We start from the raw sequence: 19,397 nt of genomic DNA, 5'->3' as shown, positions 1-19,397 counted from the left end.
AGCCGTCAGTCTGGTCATAATATTTGTCAGTTGGCTAGCATATAAGGTAATTCGATTTCAGAAATCTCATCCAGGAGAGGTTTTTAGTATTTTGGCACCCTAGGAGGAGAAGGCAACGAGACACTTAGTAAGTGATCCAAACGCCACCTAGGCAGGACTGTCAAAATGGGCCAGACACATGGTAAACCCCAGGAGGAATCTCAGAAATGTTATGCTGTTAAAGACATAATTACAATGTTGTATGGGAAGGATAAGGCACAGGGCACAAATAGGATTCTCAAGAAATTGGGGATGGATGGAGAAAATGGATTAAGTGTAGAAGGTTGGGAAGAAATAAAGAAAGACAGACAGGGAGAGATATTGCAGAACAGATGGGTATCACAAATACAATGTTTAATTAAGGTTTCCAACAGGGCTGAAGAGGAGGGATGGGAGTATTGTCAGGAAAAGGGTGGATGGGATATGAAGGTCCGACACAAAAGTCTTCCTTCTGCTCCCGAGGATGGAGTAGAAACGGAAGGTACTCCACCTCCTTATAACACCACCACACCAGGTAATGAAAGACCAAAACTTTATCCTTCCTTAAGAGGAAGAGGGTGGGTATGCCGAGTATGCGGTACCCAGAACCCAGACTGGGCACAGAAATGTGTACATTGCGGCGCTCAAAGACCAGAGCCCGTAGCTCCAGTCCATAGTCGGACTAGGGTAATACAAGTAAATAATCCAAATGCGGGTCAAGCAGGACAGCCACCTACAGTGACCCGACAAGTCGTTCTGAGGACATGGACACCTTGGTCGGCTGACACTCTTATGGCATTAATACAGAATGCTCCTGATCCCGTAGCAAAACCTGCCGCATTCTGTAGATTCGTGACACAATTACTAGACACACATGAAGCAACTTGGCAAGATGGGGAAGATATATGTAGACATAAAATGACACTAACGATGTTTAATCAATTTATGAATGAAATTGCTCCACATAGACCACAAGGGGATCCAGCGGCAGATCCACCAGGAATACACCCCCGTCATATAGACTCTAGACCCCTGTTTATTGCTCAGTTACGAGAATTTTGCCAAGGGAAACAGCAGGAAAGGGGTTCGACAGCGCCCATAAAACAGGCCCCAGGTCAGACTGTTACAGAATTTTACCTCAACATGGAAAGCATGATGGCTGACGAAGGTCTAGATTTAGCCTTACCCGTCACCATTAGGGCTTTCAATCGACAGTTTATGGAAGGACTAGTACCCCAAATAGGTGACAAACTGAAGGCATGTACTCCCGAATGGAGAGCCATACGGGACAGAGGAACATTGTTGCAGAAAGCACAAGGCATAGAGGCTGATTTAGCAGAAACTAAACCCAGAAGGACACCGGGAGTTAACACTGTTGCCCGGGTCAATGAAGGAGGGAATTCCTCCCGTAAACCTCTTACCTGTTATTACTGCAACAAGGTGGGACATATAAAAAGAGACTGTAGGAAAAGGATAAAAGACGAACAGGAAGGAAACACGGACAGAGACACGAGGGACTACAGACACAGGCGTACCAATGATAGGGACGATCCGACCGCATGACTTGCCCCAGTCCTAGCTGAATCAGAGAACAAAATGCTCCACATGTTGATGAAGGTGGAAGGTAAACATATTCCTTGTTTGGTTGACACAGGAGCGTCACGCAGTCTGTTGTCTGATTCAGTAGTCCCTCCACACATGACGTCCCGTGACACCATACCCATAAGTGGTTATGACGGACTCCTGACTGATGCCCCGCTGACTAAACCTTTAAAAGTAAAGATAGGAAATCACATGTTTTTGTCACGCTTTTTGATTTCCAGAGGAGCTCCCACTAATTTATTAGGAGCAGACATTCTTCAGAAAATAGGAGCGAACATTACTTATCACCCAGATGGTATGGTCACCCTAGCAATAGGAGATGACCCAGAGGGTATAGAAATCTGTAGTAAAATACAATGCTTGGAAGAAGAACCAGAACCGTCCAATACGCCCTCACCGGAAATAGACCAAATTCTGTCTAGCCTTCCGGAAGGGTTATGGGAAACACATCCAGCAGACGTTGGGCTTCTGCCCATACCCCCGGTTACTCTACAGCTGATTCCAGGAGCAGTTCTCCCTCAGCAGAAACAGTACCCACTCAGTGCGCCCCAGGAAGCAGCTATAGAACTACAAGTGGAGGCTCTACTTAAAAGTGGAGCATTAAAAGAAATACAATCACCAGCCAATACCCCATTGTATCCAGTTAAGAAAAAGACATTGGGGGATGGCCCAATAAGGTATAGGATGGTACAGGACTTAAGGGCAATAAACAAAATATTGGCCCCAATAACGCCATTAGTACCGAACCCGCATACCTTACTGTCAGAAATACCATCAGATAGCTCCTCATTTACAGTTGTAGACTTGGCAAATGCTTTCTTTTCTGTACCCCTGGCGGAGGAATGTCAACCATGGTTCGCGTTCCGCCTTCGAAACCGTCAGCTAACCTGGACACGCCTACCTCAAGGAATGGCGCATTCGCCAACTCTATACTCACAAGCCCTGCAGACAGTGTTAGGAGAATGGCTACCGCCTGACACTTGTGTATTGTTGCAATATGTAGATGACCTATTGTTATGTTGTCCGGATAACGATACTTGTTTAAAAGCCACTCTCTCATTGTTACAATTCCTGGCTGAAAAAGGGTGCAAGGTGAATAGAACTAAGTTACAGGTATGTCAGAAAAAGGTTGTCTTTTTGGGCCACTGTATATCCCAGGGTACTCGACATCTCACTGAAGACCGAGTCCAGGCCATAAGACAAATGAATATCCCACGCAACTTTAAGCAACTTCGTATGTTTCTGGGAATGGTATCATATTGTAGACAATGGATACCACATGCCAGTTCTCTGATGCAGCCATTATATGATTGCTTGAAAATAGTACCCTATGTACTCACAGAAGCAGGTCATGAATCTTTTAGCACCTTAAAAAGGTTACTGATTTCGGCACCTGCGATCGGGATCCCTGATTATACCAAAACATTTCATTTGTACATTGCTGAAATCACGGGACACGCAACAGGGGTGTTGACACAACAACACATCAAACAAAGGCCGGTAGCATACTTCTCGGCGGCTCTCGATCCTGTCTCTAGAGGATCACCGTCCTGTGTACGAGCAGTTGCAGCAGTGTCAATTATCATTGACAAATCCTCAGAAATTGTCTTAGACAATCCTGTAGTGGTACATACCACACATGACATACACGCCATCTTGTCACAGGTCCAACCAAAACACATATCAATGGCAAGGCAGCTGCGTCTACAATGCACTTTGCTCCTACCCCCCAATGTTACCTTTCAGCGATGCACTTCTTTTAACTTAGCACAGCTTTTACCATTACAGACAGATTTGACAGGGGGGAGTAATGATGATAATGGTGTAGATACAGCACAAGATACTCAGGATTCTGACACACTTTCATTTCATGACATAACATCTGATGAACACGATTGTTTTCAACTTATGGAACAAGAAACCACGGGGTTCCCACATGTCACAGACATACCCATTGCAAATGCAGAACACACACTGTACATAGATGGTAGTAGATTTGCCGATGACAAAGGTAAATATCACACAGGTTATGCTGTGGTAACGGACACACAGGTAATTGAGGCAAAGTCACTACCAGCACACATGTCGGCACAAGAAGCGGAACTAACCGCTCTAGAGAAAGCCCTAGAACACTTGGAGGGACAAGAAGGGAACATTTACACTGATTCCGCATACGCCTACGGTGTTGCACATGATTATGGCCACATATGGAAAGCTAGAGGTTACCTTACAGCAGCAGGCACACCTGTTAAACATGGTGAAGGAATCAAAAGAGTCCTGAACAATCTTCAAAAGGTTAAAAGAGTAGCCATCATGAAGATAGCGGCACACACGAGCGCAAAAACAACTGAGGCAAAAGGAAACGCATTTGCAGATTTAACTGCAAAGAAGGCAGCTCTAGGGGAAGTAAGCCCTGAGACCTTAGCCACGGTACAGGTGAGTATGCCCGAAACCACATGGCAGCAGCTAATCGAACTACAGGAACAAGCAGGGGCTATTGAGAAGGACCGTTGGGTTAAGGAGGGAGCTGCACCAGGCCTTGACAATGTATGGAGAGAAGGAGACAAAATATGTCTACCCGCTTCTCTATACCCCGCAATGGCAGCGGCGGTCCACTTACCCACTCATGTCAGCTCCAATTCTATGTATAGGATTGTAAGCCAAGGATGGCTAGCCCCTGGATTCAGTAGTACTGCAAGGAACTACTGTGCTGCATGCCAAATCTGTCTGATTAATAACCCAGGACAGAGAGTGAAAACCCCACGTAAACATCAGGTCCGGGCCCAATATCCCTTTCAGAGACTGCAGATTGACTACATACAAATGCCTAAGAGCGGCCCCTTTGAATTTGTTCTCGTGTGCATCTGCCTATTTTCAGGCTGGCCCGAAAGTTATCCTGTGAAATCTGCTACGGCAAAAGCCACCGCCAAGAAACTGATTACTGAGCTGATACCTAGGTTTGGTCTCCCAGAAACAATAGAATCAGATAGGGGGACACATTTCACGGGAGAAATAATGCAAAATGTGATGGCAATGTTAGGGGTTCAACAAAGTTTTCATACTCCTTACCACCCACAGAGTTCAGGATCAGTAGAAAGAGTAAATGGTACAATCAAGCTGAAAATACAAAAAGCTATGCAGGAGTTGAACAAACCATGGCCTGAGTGCCTACCCTTAGCTTTGTTCTCTATTAGGTACACCCCAACAGGAAAAACAGGGTTATCCCCATATGAAATACTGTTTGGAAGTGCACCTAGATTAGGTTTATATTTTCCTCAAAGTATGCAATTACAATGTGATAGTTTAACTACGTATGTAATACAGTTGCAACAGCGTCTGACTAAAATCCACAAGAGTGTGTATTCTTCTCTTCCAGACCCTAATTCTGTCACAGGTACTCATGATCTACAACCAGGAGACTATGTGTATGTAAAGAAACATACCAGAAAGACACTGGAACCAAGGTTTGAAGGTCCTTTCCAGGTGCTATTGATTACAGCAACCTCAGTGAAATTGGAAGGGAAACCTACCTGGATCCACGCTTCTCATTGTAAAAAGGAGCCAGTTGGCAAATGACAACATGTATCTTTTTATTGTTTCAGTAATTCTGGCTAATAGTTTGGTTACCTCACAGAATAAAATACACAAGGATGAAGGATTTTCTAAAAAAATGTTATTACTGAAGTTTAAATATGCTTATGCCCAGAAGTCAGGATATGAGAAATGTTGGATTTGTAGCAAATTACACCCCAGCACAGCAAGTATACCACTGATGGCAGTTCCTATAAACTATACTGACCTTGCTAACAGTAGCATTAACATAATTAGAACAAATACCAGCGAGACAGTAATGTTTAAGTCAAATGGTCTCGCCTTTTTCCCTGATTGGTGTTTCAACTTAGGGAACACAACGGGAGGAAATGGAGAATGCCAAGACAGCAAGTTTAATTTGTCCATTGTCGTATTAAATGGAAGCTTCTATCCCAGTAATTCCAGCACACACCAGACATTATCTGACTTCCTCACTAACATTGTGGATAATAATGTTAGGTGGTTAGTATCCAACTTATCCCTCTATGGATACACCTCTCGTTATAGAAATGATATCAGTTCAAGATCAGTAGCTCTAGGAAACAATATATACATCTGTTGTGAGGATAAATGTTATACTTGGATACCTAGAAAAGCTCAGGGATGGTGCTACCTCGCAAGTTTAGTACCAGTAATGGGAGTAGTAGGTGATGAACGAGGTGATCACCTATTAGAAGCTAGCATGCACCCTAGATATCCCCTCAGGTATCGTAGTAAAAGAGAAATATTCCTGAAGAAGGACATGGTATGGGCTTGGTTCCCGTCCTGGACAGGATGGGGTATAGACTTAATGAAAAGACTAAATAACTATACAGGAATTATTAATGATGTTTTGGAGAAAAACTCTGATGACATTACTAAGTTAAATCTGGAGACCAGAGCCATCAGACAACAATTAGAATTACATGAATTAGCAATTGAAAGTATGAGTGCAGCATTGACAGGACTCTGTGAAACTACTGAGGACTATGAGTGCTGTACTTGGATACATAACACCAGCATTGAGGTACCTAACTATTATGACATCATTGCACAACACCGTACGGAAGTAAAGAATTTACAAGAGAAGGCCCGAAATATTGGTCGCGACTGGGATCCGTTTGGTGGAACTTTTAGTTTCTCAGGGTTATTCTCTTGGGTTAAGAAGGCAGCAATGACTATTATAGTGGTGCTCTTATTCGTATTTTTCTTTTATGCATGCTTTAAACTGCTCATGTGCTTTTGCAAGAAAGCCAAGGTAAATGATGCGGAAAAGATGGAACTTTTGTGAAGATAGGTAGATTTAGATCCTTGACATCACCCATCTGTCAGAAAAGCCACTCTTCCTGAATTTTAGATGTTGGTACTGTCCAGGGGGATGGGTGTATACCCCTCTGACAACTCGCGGTCAGGGAGAGTACTCTGGATATAGGCCGACTAGAACTTGTTCAGGTGGACCCAGGGCAAGAGGGAGGGGTGATGTCAAAGGGGGAAATGTAAGGATTGAGGTATGTTGAAACAAAATGGTTGACCGTATGTCTTACTAATTACTTGTATTTCTCTCTGTAAAATATGGATTCGTCATCTATTGTCACGTACTCATCAAGAAGAGGCCGCATCAGCCCTAAAAAGCAGTCTACGCCCAGAAGATTGTCTTATCAGCTGATAACACCCGGAGAATTGTCTTTTCTTTGAAAATTTTGTTTTTTTTACATTTGCTGATGTTTGCCCTTTTCTGTCTATAAAAGATGTAATAAAGAAGCCTCAGAGCCAGAGCCAGTCAGAGAAAGTCAGAGTTAACGACGGACTTCTGAGCAGAAATACTGAATAATACCTCCGTGTCTCTTTGCTTGGATAAGAACTCTAACTAACAATTGGGAAACGGTAACATAACCTGACAAATAGGTGACTTGTTGAGGTCACACCTAACAACTAGTAATGGTGGCGATCAGCAACTTATAGTGGGACTCCCTTAGTGCACGGTCAATCTGACACTTAGATTACTTTCACACTGTAGTCGCTCCGCGTTAGCGGTAAAGCGTCGCTAATTTTAGCCCACTGCCGGCCAAAGAAAGGGTTAAAAGCGCCCATGTCGCAGAGCTTTGGCAGCGCTGCCCATTCATTTCAATGGACAGGGAGTTTTGGAAGCAGTGTATGCAGAGCTCCCAAACTGCCCCAAAGATGCTGCTTGCAGGACTTTTCAGAACGTCCCGCAAGCGCACCGCCCCAGTGTGAAAAGTCACACTGGAATGAATAGGGAGAAGGTTTTCAGGCATTAGAGGCTATTTCTAGCACTAACACACCTAAAAAACGCCTCGGTGTGAAAGCAGCCAAACTGATGCTGACACCACCAGTGACACTAATACAGTGATCAGTGCTAATAATATACACTGTCACTGTACTAATGACACTGACTGGGAAAGGGGTTAACATTAGATCAAAAGGTTAACTGTGTGCCTGACAATGGTTACTGTATGTACAATGTGCTGATTTTTATTAAGTAATGTTCTGATTTTTATTCCCTACTTTGCAGGGAGAAAAAAAAGCGGCACGTTGCTGCCGTCTGTAGAGAGCTCTGTGTTGTTGCTCTCTTCTGTCATTCGCTCAGCCGATCAGTGGGTCCCGGCCATAAATCATTGGCTAAGACCCACTGCTTGGCTTTTGCTGCAGTGAATGACAGCTCGGGTTTCTGGGTGCGCACGCATGCGTGAGAGAGCGGACCCGGAAGAAAGCCCCGATGTACAGGTACTTTACCATGCCTGAAAGAGCCAATCCCCCACAGTATAGGTACTGCAGCAGGTTGGCAAGAGGTTAAAGGCCTCATTCACACAGACGTACCTATGCTAAGGGCCCCCCCCATGCCTGCATGGGGTACCCAAGTGTTTTATGCCTCTGGGTACAAGCAGTATGGTTTATGTCTACTGGGACGCAGTGCCTGCACAGACGTTCAGAGACATGCCCCTGCACGACTGCCAAGCTGGCCCCGGTGGCTATATCCATGCTGCTACTGCGTCCCAATAGACATAAATGGATGCGGGCAAAGACGGTCCTTCACACAGAGGTGTGGATAGCTGAGGCCTAAGAGTAGGGTCACCACCTGTCCGAGATTCACCCGGACAGTCCGGGTTTTGAATCCTGTGCTCGGGCGGCTGCAGTGTGAAAGCACCCTAAAACAAAAACAAAAAACGTACTGTGCGCTGCTAGAGTGTTCGGGTTTGGCTTGAAAAAAATAAGTGACAACCTCACCTAAGAGCTCATTCACACTGGATGCATTTTTCTGCACTTTATCAGCACCGGTCACCACACAGGACCATAGAAAACCATTATTATCTCTGTGCCCTGTTCACACCACAAAGCTGCCTTGTGCTACTGAATTCGCATAAAAAGCAGGTAGAAGTAGAGCCCCCAGGAGGTGTATGGGCCTTATTAATCGCTCGCCCTTATTTATTATTTTATACCCCCTTATTTATAATTATTTTTACATTTATTAACTATTTTATTATTGTTTATATATCCCCTTATTTATTTTTATATTTATTCATTAAATGTATTCACAAATATATATTGTTTGCATTTTTTTTATACTCCCTTATTTATATTCATTTTTTTTTTAAACGCAGACTTGGAGCATTTTTCTCGCAATGCACCAGAGCTCACATGAAGTGGCATTGCAGCTCGGCCTCCGCATACAAATGAGTGAAGGGCCGGTCCACACCACGGAATCGCACAACAACGTACTGAGCGTTCCTCTGCCATTCACGTGCGGTGTGCGATTTTAGCCTATTCATTGTGAATGGACCGAGTCGCACCGAACTGCACCAAAAGCAGGTCATGCACTCCTTTAAGGGAAACGCACAGCAAGCGGATGGCATAGTACTTCTGTAGCACGCGGTCTGGTGCAGGCGAGTGCCCTGCGCGTGCGACCAGCATTTCATGACGTAACATTAACACCCCGCTGCAAATCACAACTGTGGTGCGTTTTGAAGGTGGTGCAGGAAACGTGCGGCTTCCAAGCCGGCATTCTGGTGTGAACTAAATGCCACTCAATAAAGAAAAAAGAATTGTGCCTACTTTATCTATATTAACGCCCCGGATTGAATAAAGATCCTTCTGGGTCTGACGATCGGCTCCCCTCCCTCTGCCATGTTGCAGTCTGTGGGTTACTATGGTCGCACTCCGGTTGGCAAAGACGGGCGGTTGCTAAGCGACGTTATGGACAGTACAACGGGTTCCTTCCGAGGCAGGCATCAGCAAAGCCAGCTACAGCTTGTGCGCAGGTCTCATAGAGCAGAGAGCGTCTCTTCAGCTCAGCAGCGTGCGGGTATAATTCTCAGTAATGCCTGTAGATGGCAATGCTGAGCTGCTAACGGCACTGAGAAACTAGCTTCTAGATAAAGAAATGTCTCTGGTATATCAGCCAGGAGCGGTGGCGTGTGACAATGCGCGCCGCCTTCCAAAGGCGCGGGCTGCTGTTGGATTGCGTATGTCCATGAGTTCTAGTCCACCCCCTGACAAGTCACGCGGGTGTCCGTTGCTAGTGCCATAATTCAGCATTAGCATTGCTGGTGGCTCACGACTATACCCTGGTCCACCACTGCTAGTGCCATAATTCAGCATTAGCATTGCTGGTGGCTCACGACTATACCCTGGTCCACCACTGATCGATGATGGCAATGTCTATCACACTGACCAGTACTGGGCTGGCAAGATAGCAGTGAATAGCCGACTTAGAGCATTCAGATAATACAGTAATACACAGCCTGTCTTTTTTTACCCTATTAAAAAAACAAAATATATATATATCTTTCACTCTAATTATTCAGGCAGCTCTACAATAAAAATCGAAATAAACATAACAAAACAAAACAGAAATATAACAGAAAATAAAAAAATATTATCTTTAACATTATTATTTATTATTTTATACCCCATTTATTTACATTTTTATTGCAGAGCACCCTAAATAATAAGAATAAAAATTTAAAAAATTAAATAAATAAAAAAACATAAATATAATAGAAAATAAAAAAGTATATTTAAGGTTTTTATTATTTTATTACCATTTTATTATCATTGGCAAAAAAAACATAAATATAATATAAAATAAATAAATACAATTATGTTTAAGGTTTTTATTTATTGTTTTCTACCCCTTTATTCACAATTTTTATTTCTATATTTACTATTTATCATATTTATTATTTTTATGCACTCTTATTTATATTTGTTTTATATATGACAGATTGTTTTATTTACACACACCCTTATTTTTTTTATTTTCTAGATTTAATCCTTTTTCTTTTTTTTGTGTTTAGACACCTTTATTTTTTTTTATTTTTTGAAACGTGATTACGTTTTTTTCCATAAACACACAAAAAGAAAATGATAACATTGGCAATAAACAAAAAGATACTGAATTTGCATAGAAAGAACGTAGAAGTAGAGCACTCAGAGGGTATTTGGCTATTATCAATATTTATTTTTATTCACTATTTTATACACCTGTATTTATAGTTATTTTTATATTTATTAACTATTGTTATTTTTTTATACACCCTTATCTATTATATTATATATTAATTCATGAAATGTTTTCATATATATTTATATATTGTAACTTTTTTATAGACTCTTATTTATATATATATTTTTTTAATTATTATCATTATTATTTTTTTTTTCTACACTCTTATTTATTTCTTTTATATTACTTTTCTTTGTTCATATTTAATTTAACCCTTTTTTTCATCACATATTCACAATCTTTTCTGTTTGATTTCATCGCATTTATAGGATAATTATTTGTAACATTGCATTGCAGATTTTTAAAAGATTGATTGGAGCATAATATATGTAAAAATGTGTTGTAATAATTGTGTTGTAATAATTGCACTTATTTATAAGGGAGAAACTCAATAATTATTTGTATGGAGTTTTTTTTTTATTATTATTATTTTTTTTAATCAGTAATACTTTTAACCACCTCAGTACAGTGCAGTTACACCCCCTTCCTGACCAGACCAATTTTCAGCTTTCAGCGCTCTCACAGTTTGAATGACAATTACTCAGTCATCCTACACTGTATCCATATGCAACTTGCATCCTTTTTTCCACACAAATAGAGCTTTCTTTTAGTGGTATTTAATCACTAGTGGGTTTTTTATTTTTTGTGCTATAAATAAAATAAAACGTAAATTTTGTGAAAAAAATGCCTTTTTCTTCGTTTCTGTCATAAATTTTTGCTAATTAGTAATTTTTCTTCATAAATTTTGGCCAAAATTTATACTGCTACATATCTTTGGTAAAAATAACCCACATTAGTATATATTATTTGGTCTTTGTGAAAGTTATAGAGTCTACAAACTATGGTGCCAATCACTGAAAATTGATCACTTCTGATCAGGCCTTCAGTACATCAGGTGTACCTCATTTCTTGAGACACTAAGAGCCGGTTCACACAGCGGGCGATGCGAGGCGACACGACTCGCCTCGCCTCGCTCTCGCAAGTCGCCCCCGTTCTGTACAATGGAACCGTTCTGAGAGGAGCGACTCGAGTCGCTCCGACTCAGAAAAAAGGTTCCTGTACTACTTTTGGGCGACCTCGGGGCGACTTGCATTGACTTCTATACAGAAGTCATTTGCAAGTCGCCGCTGAGGCCGCGGCAGGTCGCGGCGAGGCAAGTCGGAGTCGCCTCGCCTCGCCTGCTGTGTGAACCGGCCCTAACAAGTCAGGAAAGTACAAATACCCCCCAAATGACCCCTTTTTACAAAGTAGACATCCCAAGGTATTAAGTAAGTAGCATGGTGAGTTTTTTTAAGTTGTCATTTTTTCCCACAATTCTTTGCAAAATGAAGATTTTTTATTTATTTTTTTATTTTTTTTTACTAAATTGTCATATTATCAGGTTATTTCTCACACACAGCATATGCATACAACAAATTACACCCCAAAATACATTCTGCTACTCTTCCCGAGTACGGCGATACCACATGTGTAGGACTTTTACACAGCCTAGCCACATACAGAGCACTAACATTGATGTAGTACCTTCAGACGTTCTACGAGCAAAAATTACGCATCTCATTTCTCAACCACCTATTACACTTTTGAAGGCCCTGGAGTACCAGGACAATGGAATTTCCCATAAAATTACCCCATTTTGGAAAGCAAACACCCCAACGTATAATCTGTGAGGCATAATGAGTCTTTTGAACGGTTCATTTTTTTCCAGAAGTTTTTGGAATATGTGGAAAAAAATTTTAACGCATTTTTTTTTACACAAAATTGTCAATTTATAAGATATTTCTAACACATAGCATGTATATAGCAAAAATTACACCCCAAAATACATTCTGCTACTCCTCCCGAGTATGGCGATACCACATGTGTAGGACTTTTACACAACCTGGCCACATAGAGAGGCCGAACATTGAAGTAGTACGTTCAGGCGTTCTAGGAGCATAAATGACACATCTCATTTCATTCCTACCCATCACACTTTTGAAGGTCCTGGACCACCAGGACAGTGAAATTACCCACAAAATGACCCCATTTTGGAAAGCAAACACCCCAATGTATATTCTATGAGACATGGGCTGGAGATAGGTACTCTGATGGCCTGGTGACAGGTACTCGGGTACTCTGATGGCCTGGTGACAGGTACTCGGGTACTCTGATGGTCTGGTGACAGGTACTCGGGTACTCTGATGGTCTGGTGACAGGTACTCGGGTACTCTGATGGTCTGGTGACAGGTACTCGGGTACTCTGATGGTCTGGTGACAGGTACTCGGGTACTCTGATGGCCTGGTGGCAGGTACTCGGGTACTCTGATGGCCTGGTGACAGGTACTCGGGTACTCTGATGGCCTGGTGACAGGTACTCGGGTACTCTGATGGCCTGGTGACAGGTACTCGGGTACTCTGATGGCCTGGTGACAGGTACTCGGGTACTCTGATGGCCTGGTGACAGGTACTCGGGTACTCTGATGGCCTGGTGACAGGTACTCGGGTACTCTGATGGCCTGGTGACAGGTACTCTGATGGTTTGGTGACTGGTATTTGGGTACTCTGAAGGGCGGTGACAGGTACTCATATGGACTGTGACAGGTACTCGGGTACTCAGATGGACTGTGACAGGTACTCTGGTACACAGATGGACTGTGACAGGTACTCGGGTACTCAGATGGGCTGTGACAGGTACTCGGGTACCCTGATGGACTGTGACAGGTACTCGGTACTCTAATGGACTGTGACAGGTACTCGGTACTCTAATGGACTGTGACAGGTACTCGGGTACTCTAATGGACTGTGACAGGTACTCGGTACTCTAATGGACTGTGACAGGTACTCGGGTACCCTGATGGACTGTGACAGGTACTCGGTACTCTAATGGACTGTGACAGGTACTCGGTACTCTAATGGACCGTGACAGGTACTCGGGTACCCTGATGGGCCGTGACAGGTACTCGGGTACCCTGATGGGCCGTGACAGGTACTCGGGTACCCTGATGGGCCGTGACAGGTACTCGGGTACCCTGATGGGCCGTGACAGGTACTCGGGTACCCTGATGGGCCGTGACAGGTACTCGGGTACCCTGATGGGCCGTGACAGGTACTCGGGTACCCTGATGTGCCGTGACAGGTACTCGGGTACTCTGATGTGCCGTGACAGGTACTCGGGTACTCTGATGTGCCGTGACAGGTACTCGGGTACTCTGATGGGCCGTGACAGGTACTCGGGTACTCTGATGGGCTGTGACAGGTACTCGGGTACTCTGATGGGCTGTGACAGGTACTCGGGTACTCAGATGAACTGTGACAGGTACTCGGGTACTCAGATGGGCTGTGACAGGTACTCGGGTACTCTGATGGGCTGACAGGTACTCTGATGGGCTGTGACAGGTACTCGGGTACTCTGATGGGCTGTGACAGGTACTCAGGTACTCTGATGTGCTGTGACAGGTACTCAAATACTCTGATGGACTGTGACAGGTACTCTGATGGACTGTGATTGACAGGTACTATGAGGGGTGGTGACAGGTCCTCTTTATGGGGGGGGGGGGGGCAATCAGTATGATTGGTGTACACTGTATGCGGTAACGAGATGTTACCGCAATCTCCTCCTCACACACGATCGGTGTGTGAGGAGGAGAACCCGGTAAAATCCCGTTACCGCAGTTTGTTTACATTTTTGTGATCGGCTGTGAAAGGCTCACAGCCGATCACGTGGGTAAACAGCCGGCCAATGGCTGTTTACCAGCGTCGGTGACGAGTAGTGTTCCCGGGGAACACGCCGCCACCGACGTGCACGCGCAGCGCGCTCGCGATCGCGCGCATGCGCCGTGCACGTTCGGGGTGTGACCATCTGTGATCGGCCGTGACTTCATCACGGCCGATCACGTGGTAAACAGCCATAACGAATGGCTGTTCACCCCCTTCGGTGGCGAGCGGTGTCTCCGTGACACGCCGCCACCGAAAAAAAAGGGATGCGCGCGCACGATCGCGCGCATTCCCTGTTTAAATGGGAGGCCGTCATATGACGGCCTCCCGCCACAATAGGTGCGCCGCCTGGCCGTCATTTGACGGCCGGCGGTCAGCAACTAGTTAAACAATAAAGAATATGAGCAGCACTGACCCCTTCTGGTGAAAGATAGATAAAGCATCTTCAGCTCACATGTGATGGTGCATATTCACCACACGAGGTCGCTCTGCTCAGAGCTCTGAGCCTGCAGTTTGCCATCCTGAATGTGTAAAGCAGAAGGTTGATGCTGATGATCAGCTCTAGTGAAGTGCCTGTGAGTGACATTTATCAGAGGAATTACTGACAGAATAAGGAACCAAACTGGTGCCAATCAGACTGCCAAAGCATCAGTGAGATGTTTTGAGTGCATAGGTGATCCCTGCCATCCCAATACTGGGCGACCTTTTGCTATAGATTTACAAATATTTGTAGATTTGTGATTAAAAAGTGAAGTTCTAATCTTCTGTTAAAAAAAAAAAAAAAAAAGTGAAGTTCTGCCCATCCTCCTCCCCCCTCCTCTACCGCTATAGCAACTTTTTTTTTTTGGAGTGGGTTCCTTTTTCTGACAGGTACCCGATCTCACTTCTGCTTCTCCCCCCTAGGTGAGAAAAACCGAGGTTCGGCTCCCCCCCTCCCGCAGCCTCCTGGGACAAGTCTCATGCCCTAGGAAAGTGATGGCGAACCTTGGCACTCCAGATATTTTGGAACTACATTTCCCATGATGCTCAGCCACTCTGCAGTGTAGTTGAGCATCATGGGAAATGTAGTTCCAAAACATCTGGGGTGCCAAGATCTCGCACATGAGCGGTGGGGTGCCAGCTGTGGAACAGCAGGAAGTCACAGCCGGCTTCCCAGAGTCAAGATGGCGGCGCTGGAGACCAGAAGACCAGCGAAGAAGCTGAGTTTACAACAAAAAAAAAAAAAATGAACTACTAAGACTAGAATCACACATATGCGGGATGGGAAACACACGCTAATCGCACACGTTCCCCAACCCGCAGAAAATATGTGCTGCCCTTTAGAAGATGCACATGGCGCACCATCACCTCTTAATGTCCCCCCACACATAGGAAAGCGCGGAATGTTTTCAGGTACGCAAAACCACGACGTCTGGCAGCACCGTACAGTTCTGTCCATTCTAACCCCTTCCAGACCGCAGCGCGCCCATATACGTCCTAACTTTGAAGAGGAATATGGTTGTTATGGAAGCAGCTAGCTGCCATAACCCCGGTATCCTCTTCTTCAGCGGGTCCGGTTTCCGATAAGAGTGGTCTCTGCGGCGGATTCGCCACAAGATCACTTCTATCGGTGGTGGGAGAGGGGCCCCCCCAGCCATGCTCCAGTGCCCTCCGCTGCTTAGCGGAGCCGTCGGCAGCGGCGGAGGCGATCGGATGTTGCCCCTTGCTAAGTATGGAGATGAGTGAGGGGAAGATGGCCGCCACCCATCTCAAATAACATTGCAGGGCAGAAGAGACTTAAAAACGTCACTTCCGCCCATAGCTCTAAAAGGGACATTTAAAAAAAAAATTTTAATGACAACATTTTTTTAGTTTTTTTATTGCATTTTAGTGTAAATATGAGATGTGAGGTCTTTTTGACCCCCAGATCTCATATTTAGGAGGTCCTGTCATGCTTTTTTTCTATTATAAGGGATGTTTACATTCCTTGTTATAGGAATAAAAGTGACACCGTTTTTTATTTAACCCCTTCCCGCCGAGTGTACGCAGATGTGCCTACTCAGCTTCCGGGGGTTATACAGGGATGATGCCCACAACTGCAGTGGAGGTCTGATTGGGAGGTCTGTACTAAGGGGGATTCTATACTGATGGGGGGGTCTGCACTAATTGGGGGTGTCTATACTGCAGGGGTTTGCACTAAGGGGGGTGTCTATACTGATGGGGGGTCTGTATTAAGGGGGGGTGTCTATACTGATGGGGGTCTGCACTAAGGGGGTGTCTATACTGTAGGGGTCTGCACTAAGGGAGATTCTATACTGATGGGGGGTCTACACTAAGGGGGATTCCATACTGATGGGGGGTCTGCACTAAGGGGGGATTCTATACTGATGGGGGGTCTGCACTAAGGGGGATTCTATACTGATTGTGGGGTCTGCACTAAGGGGGATACTATACTGATGGGGGTCTGCACTGAGGGGGGTTCTATACTGATAGGGGGTCTGCACTAAGGGGGGTGTCTTTACTGTGGGGGTCTGCATTAAGGGGGATACTATATGTGCATGTCTTTTGGCCCACACAGCGTGGCTCAGCCCCGCTGCCTGCCCTCTGCTCACAGGATTCGATTGGCAGGAGTCAATGGTTCCTTCTGCTGCCTCTGTGAGCAGAGAGAGGGAGAGGAGAGCGCCACTGCAGACGGGCACAGCGCTGGATTGAGAGAGGACATAGGTAAGTATAGAATGGGGTGATTGGGCGATACAAACACTGGGACACTTTTTAGCTTAATGCAGGGAATGCATTAAGGTAAAAGATTTCCAGACTTTATAAGGACTTTACAGAACTAAACTTACCTTTGCTTCAGTGACAACGCCCCTCAATGGTGCCAGCATCTTCAGCTGTGTGGCGGTCTCCAGTCTTCTTCATGGGTCAGCGTAGTATGACATCACTCCTGCGCATGCACAGGAATCAGTCATTCCAGCACACAGAGACCAGGCCAGAGGTGTAAGCTGAGCGGCACATGTGCATTGCATGTCTCTTCTGCAATAAAGAGCCTGCCTGCTCTCTGTTTGTGGCAGTGAAACTTTTTATATCTATTATTTTTGTTTTGACCTTGGTCATAAAGGGTCTAACCATACCACTGTAAGCTCCTCCCACTGTAAGCACAACCTGACCACACCCACCATTAGCAGCAACTCTCTGTGTGAATGGCCACGCTGAGCTGTGCCCCGGGTCCCCCTACTGCAAGCTGCTCGCTCTGGGGGCTCTTGGCAGAAGGGAGGGGCCAAGAGCACCGACATGGGACCCAAGAAGAGAAGGATCCGAGCTGCTCCGTGCCAAATAACTACACAGAGCAGGTAAGTATAGCACGTTTGTTATTTAAAAAAAAAAAAAAGCAAGCCTTTAATATCACTTTAAATATAAACCACTTTTGCTGCAATACTCTCCTTTAGAGGGTTTGTTCACCTTTACAGAAAATCTGTAAGGTGAACTTACTGTACACTGGGCCCCCTCCCCAGTCCCGTTGTACCAGGGTTCCATGATTACCCGCTGTCGGGCATCGGGATAATGCTTTACCGGTCCAGGGATTTGAAATCCTGTCTTTCACTCTTCTCCTCCAGCACTCACAGTATGGGCTAGGTGGATTCTGATTGGTCAGCACTGTCCAGTAAAGGTTATTCTTTAAAAGAAAATACTGTATCCCTAGTACTATATGGCAGCCGAAAGAGGAATGCAGAGAATACTGTAGTGTAGAGAATCAACTGAATGACAGCTCTACGTCTACTGGGGCTGCTGACTTCACATTCAAGATGGTGGCATCCAGCCGCAGTTGCCGGGCTTTGGGATCAGTGTTGCCAACCTACCAGAGGTGGCTCTAGGCTTTGTGAGGCCTTAGGCATAACCTAGACATGAGGCCCCATTCACATCTATAATGGGGGGAAAAAATAATTCAAGAAAAAAAAATGAATTGCATATATTAAGAGTACTGGTGTCAATGTGCTCAATCACACCAGTGCTGAGAGCACACTGACACCAGCGCTGAGATAGAGCACACTGACACCAGCGCTGAGCACACTGACACCAGCGCTGAGAGCACACTGACATCAGCGCTGAGAGCACACTGACATCAGCGCTGAGATAGAGCACACTGACACCAGCGCTGAGAGCACACTGACACCAGCGCTGAGAGCACACTGACACCAGTACTGAGACAGAGCACACTGACACCAGCGCTGAGCACACTGACACCAGCACTGAGATAGAGCACACTGACACCAGCGCTGAGCACACTGACACCAGCACTGAGATAGAGCACACTGACACCAGCGCTGAGCACACTGACACCAACACCAGCGCTGAGAGCACACTGACACCAACGCTGAGAGCACACTGACACCAACGCTGAGGCAGAGCACACTGACACCAACGCTGAGGCAGAGCACACTGACACCAGGGCTGACAGAGCACACTGACACCAGTAATGAGATAGAGCACACTGACACCAATGCTGAGAGCACACTGACACCAGCGCTGAGCACACTGACACCAGCGCTGAGCACACTGACACCAGTGCTAAGCACACTGACACCAACTCTGAGAGCACACTGACACCAACTCTGAGAGCACACTGACACCAGCTCTGAGGCAGAGCACACGGACACCAGGGCTGAGGCAGAGCACACTGACACCATCGCTGAGGCAGAGCACGCTGACACCAGGGCTGACACAGAGTACACTGACACCAGTTCTGACACAGAGCACACTGACACCAGTTCTGACACAGAGCACACTGACACCAGTTCTGAGATAGAGCACACTGACACCAGGGCTGACACAGAGCACCCTGACACCAGGTCTGAGATAGAGCACACTGACACCAGCGCTGAGTACACTGACACCAGCGCTGAGTACACTGACACCAGCGCTGAGAGCACACCGACACCAGGTCTGAGATAGAGCACACTGACACCAGCGCTGAGATAGAGCACACTGACACCAGCGCTGAGATAGAGCA

Source organism: Lithobates pipiens, unplaced genomic scaffold, assembly GCF_037356315.1.
Source record: "Lithobates pipiens isolate NorthernLeopardFrog02 unplaced genomic scaffold, aLitPip1_a1.2 Scaffold_19, whole genome shotgun sequence".
In the NCBI taxonomy this organism is placed as follows: Eukaryota; Metazoa; Chordata; class Amphibia; order Anura; family Ranidae; genus Lithobates; species Lithobates pipiens.
This window is presented reverse-complemented; position numbering follows the sequence as displayed.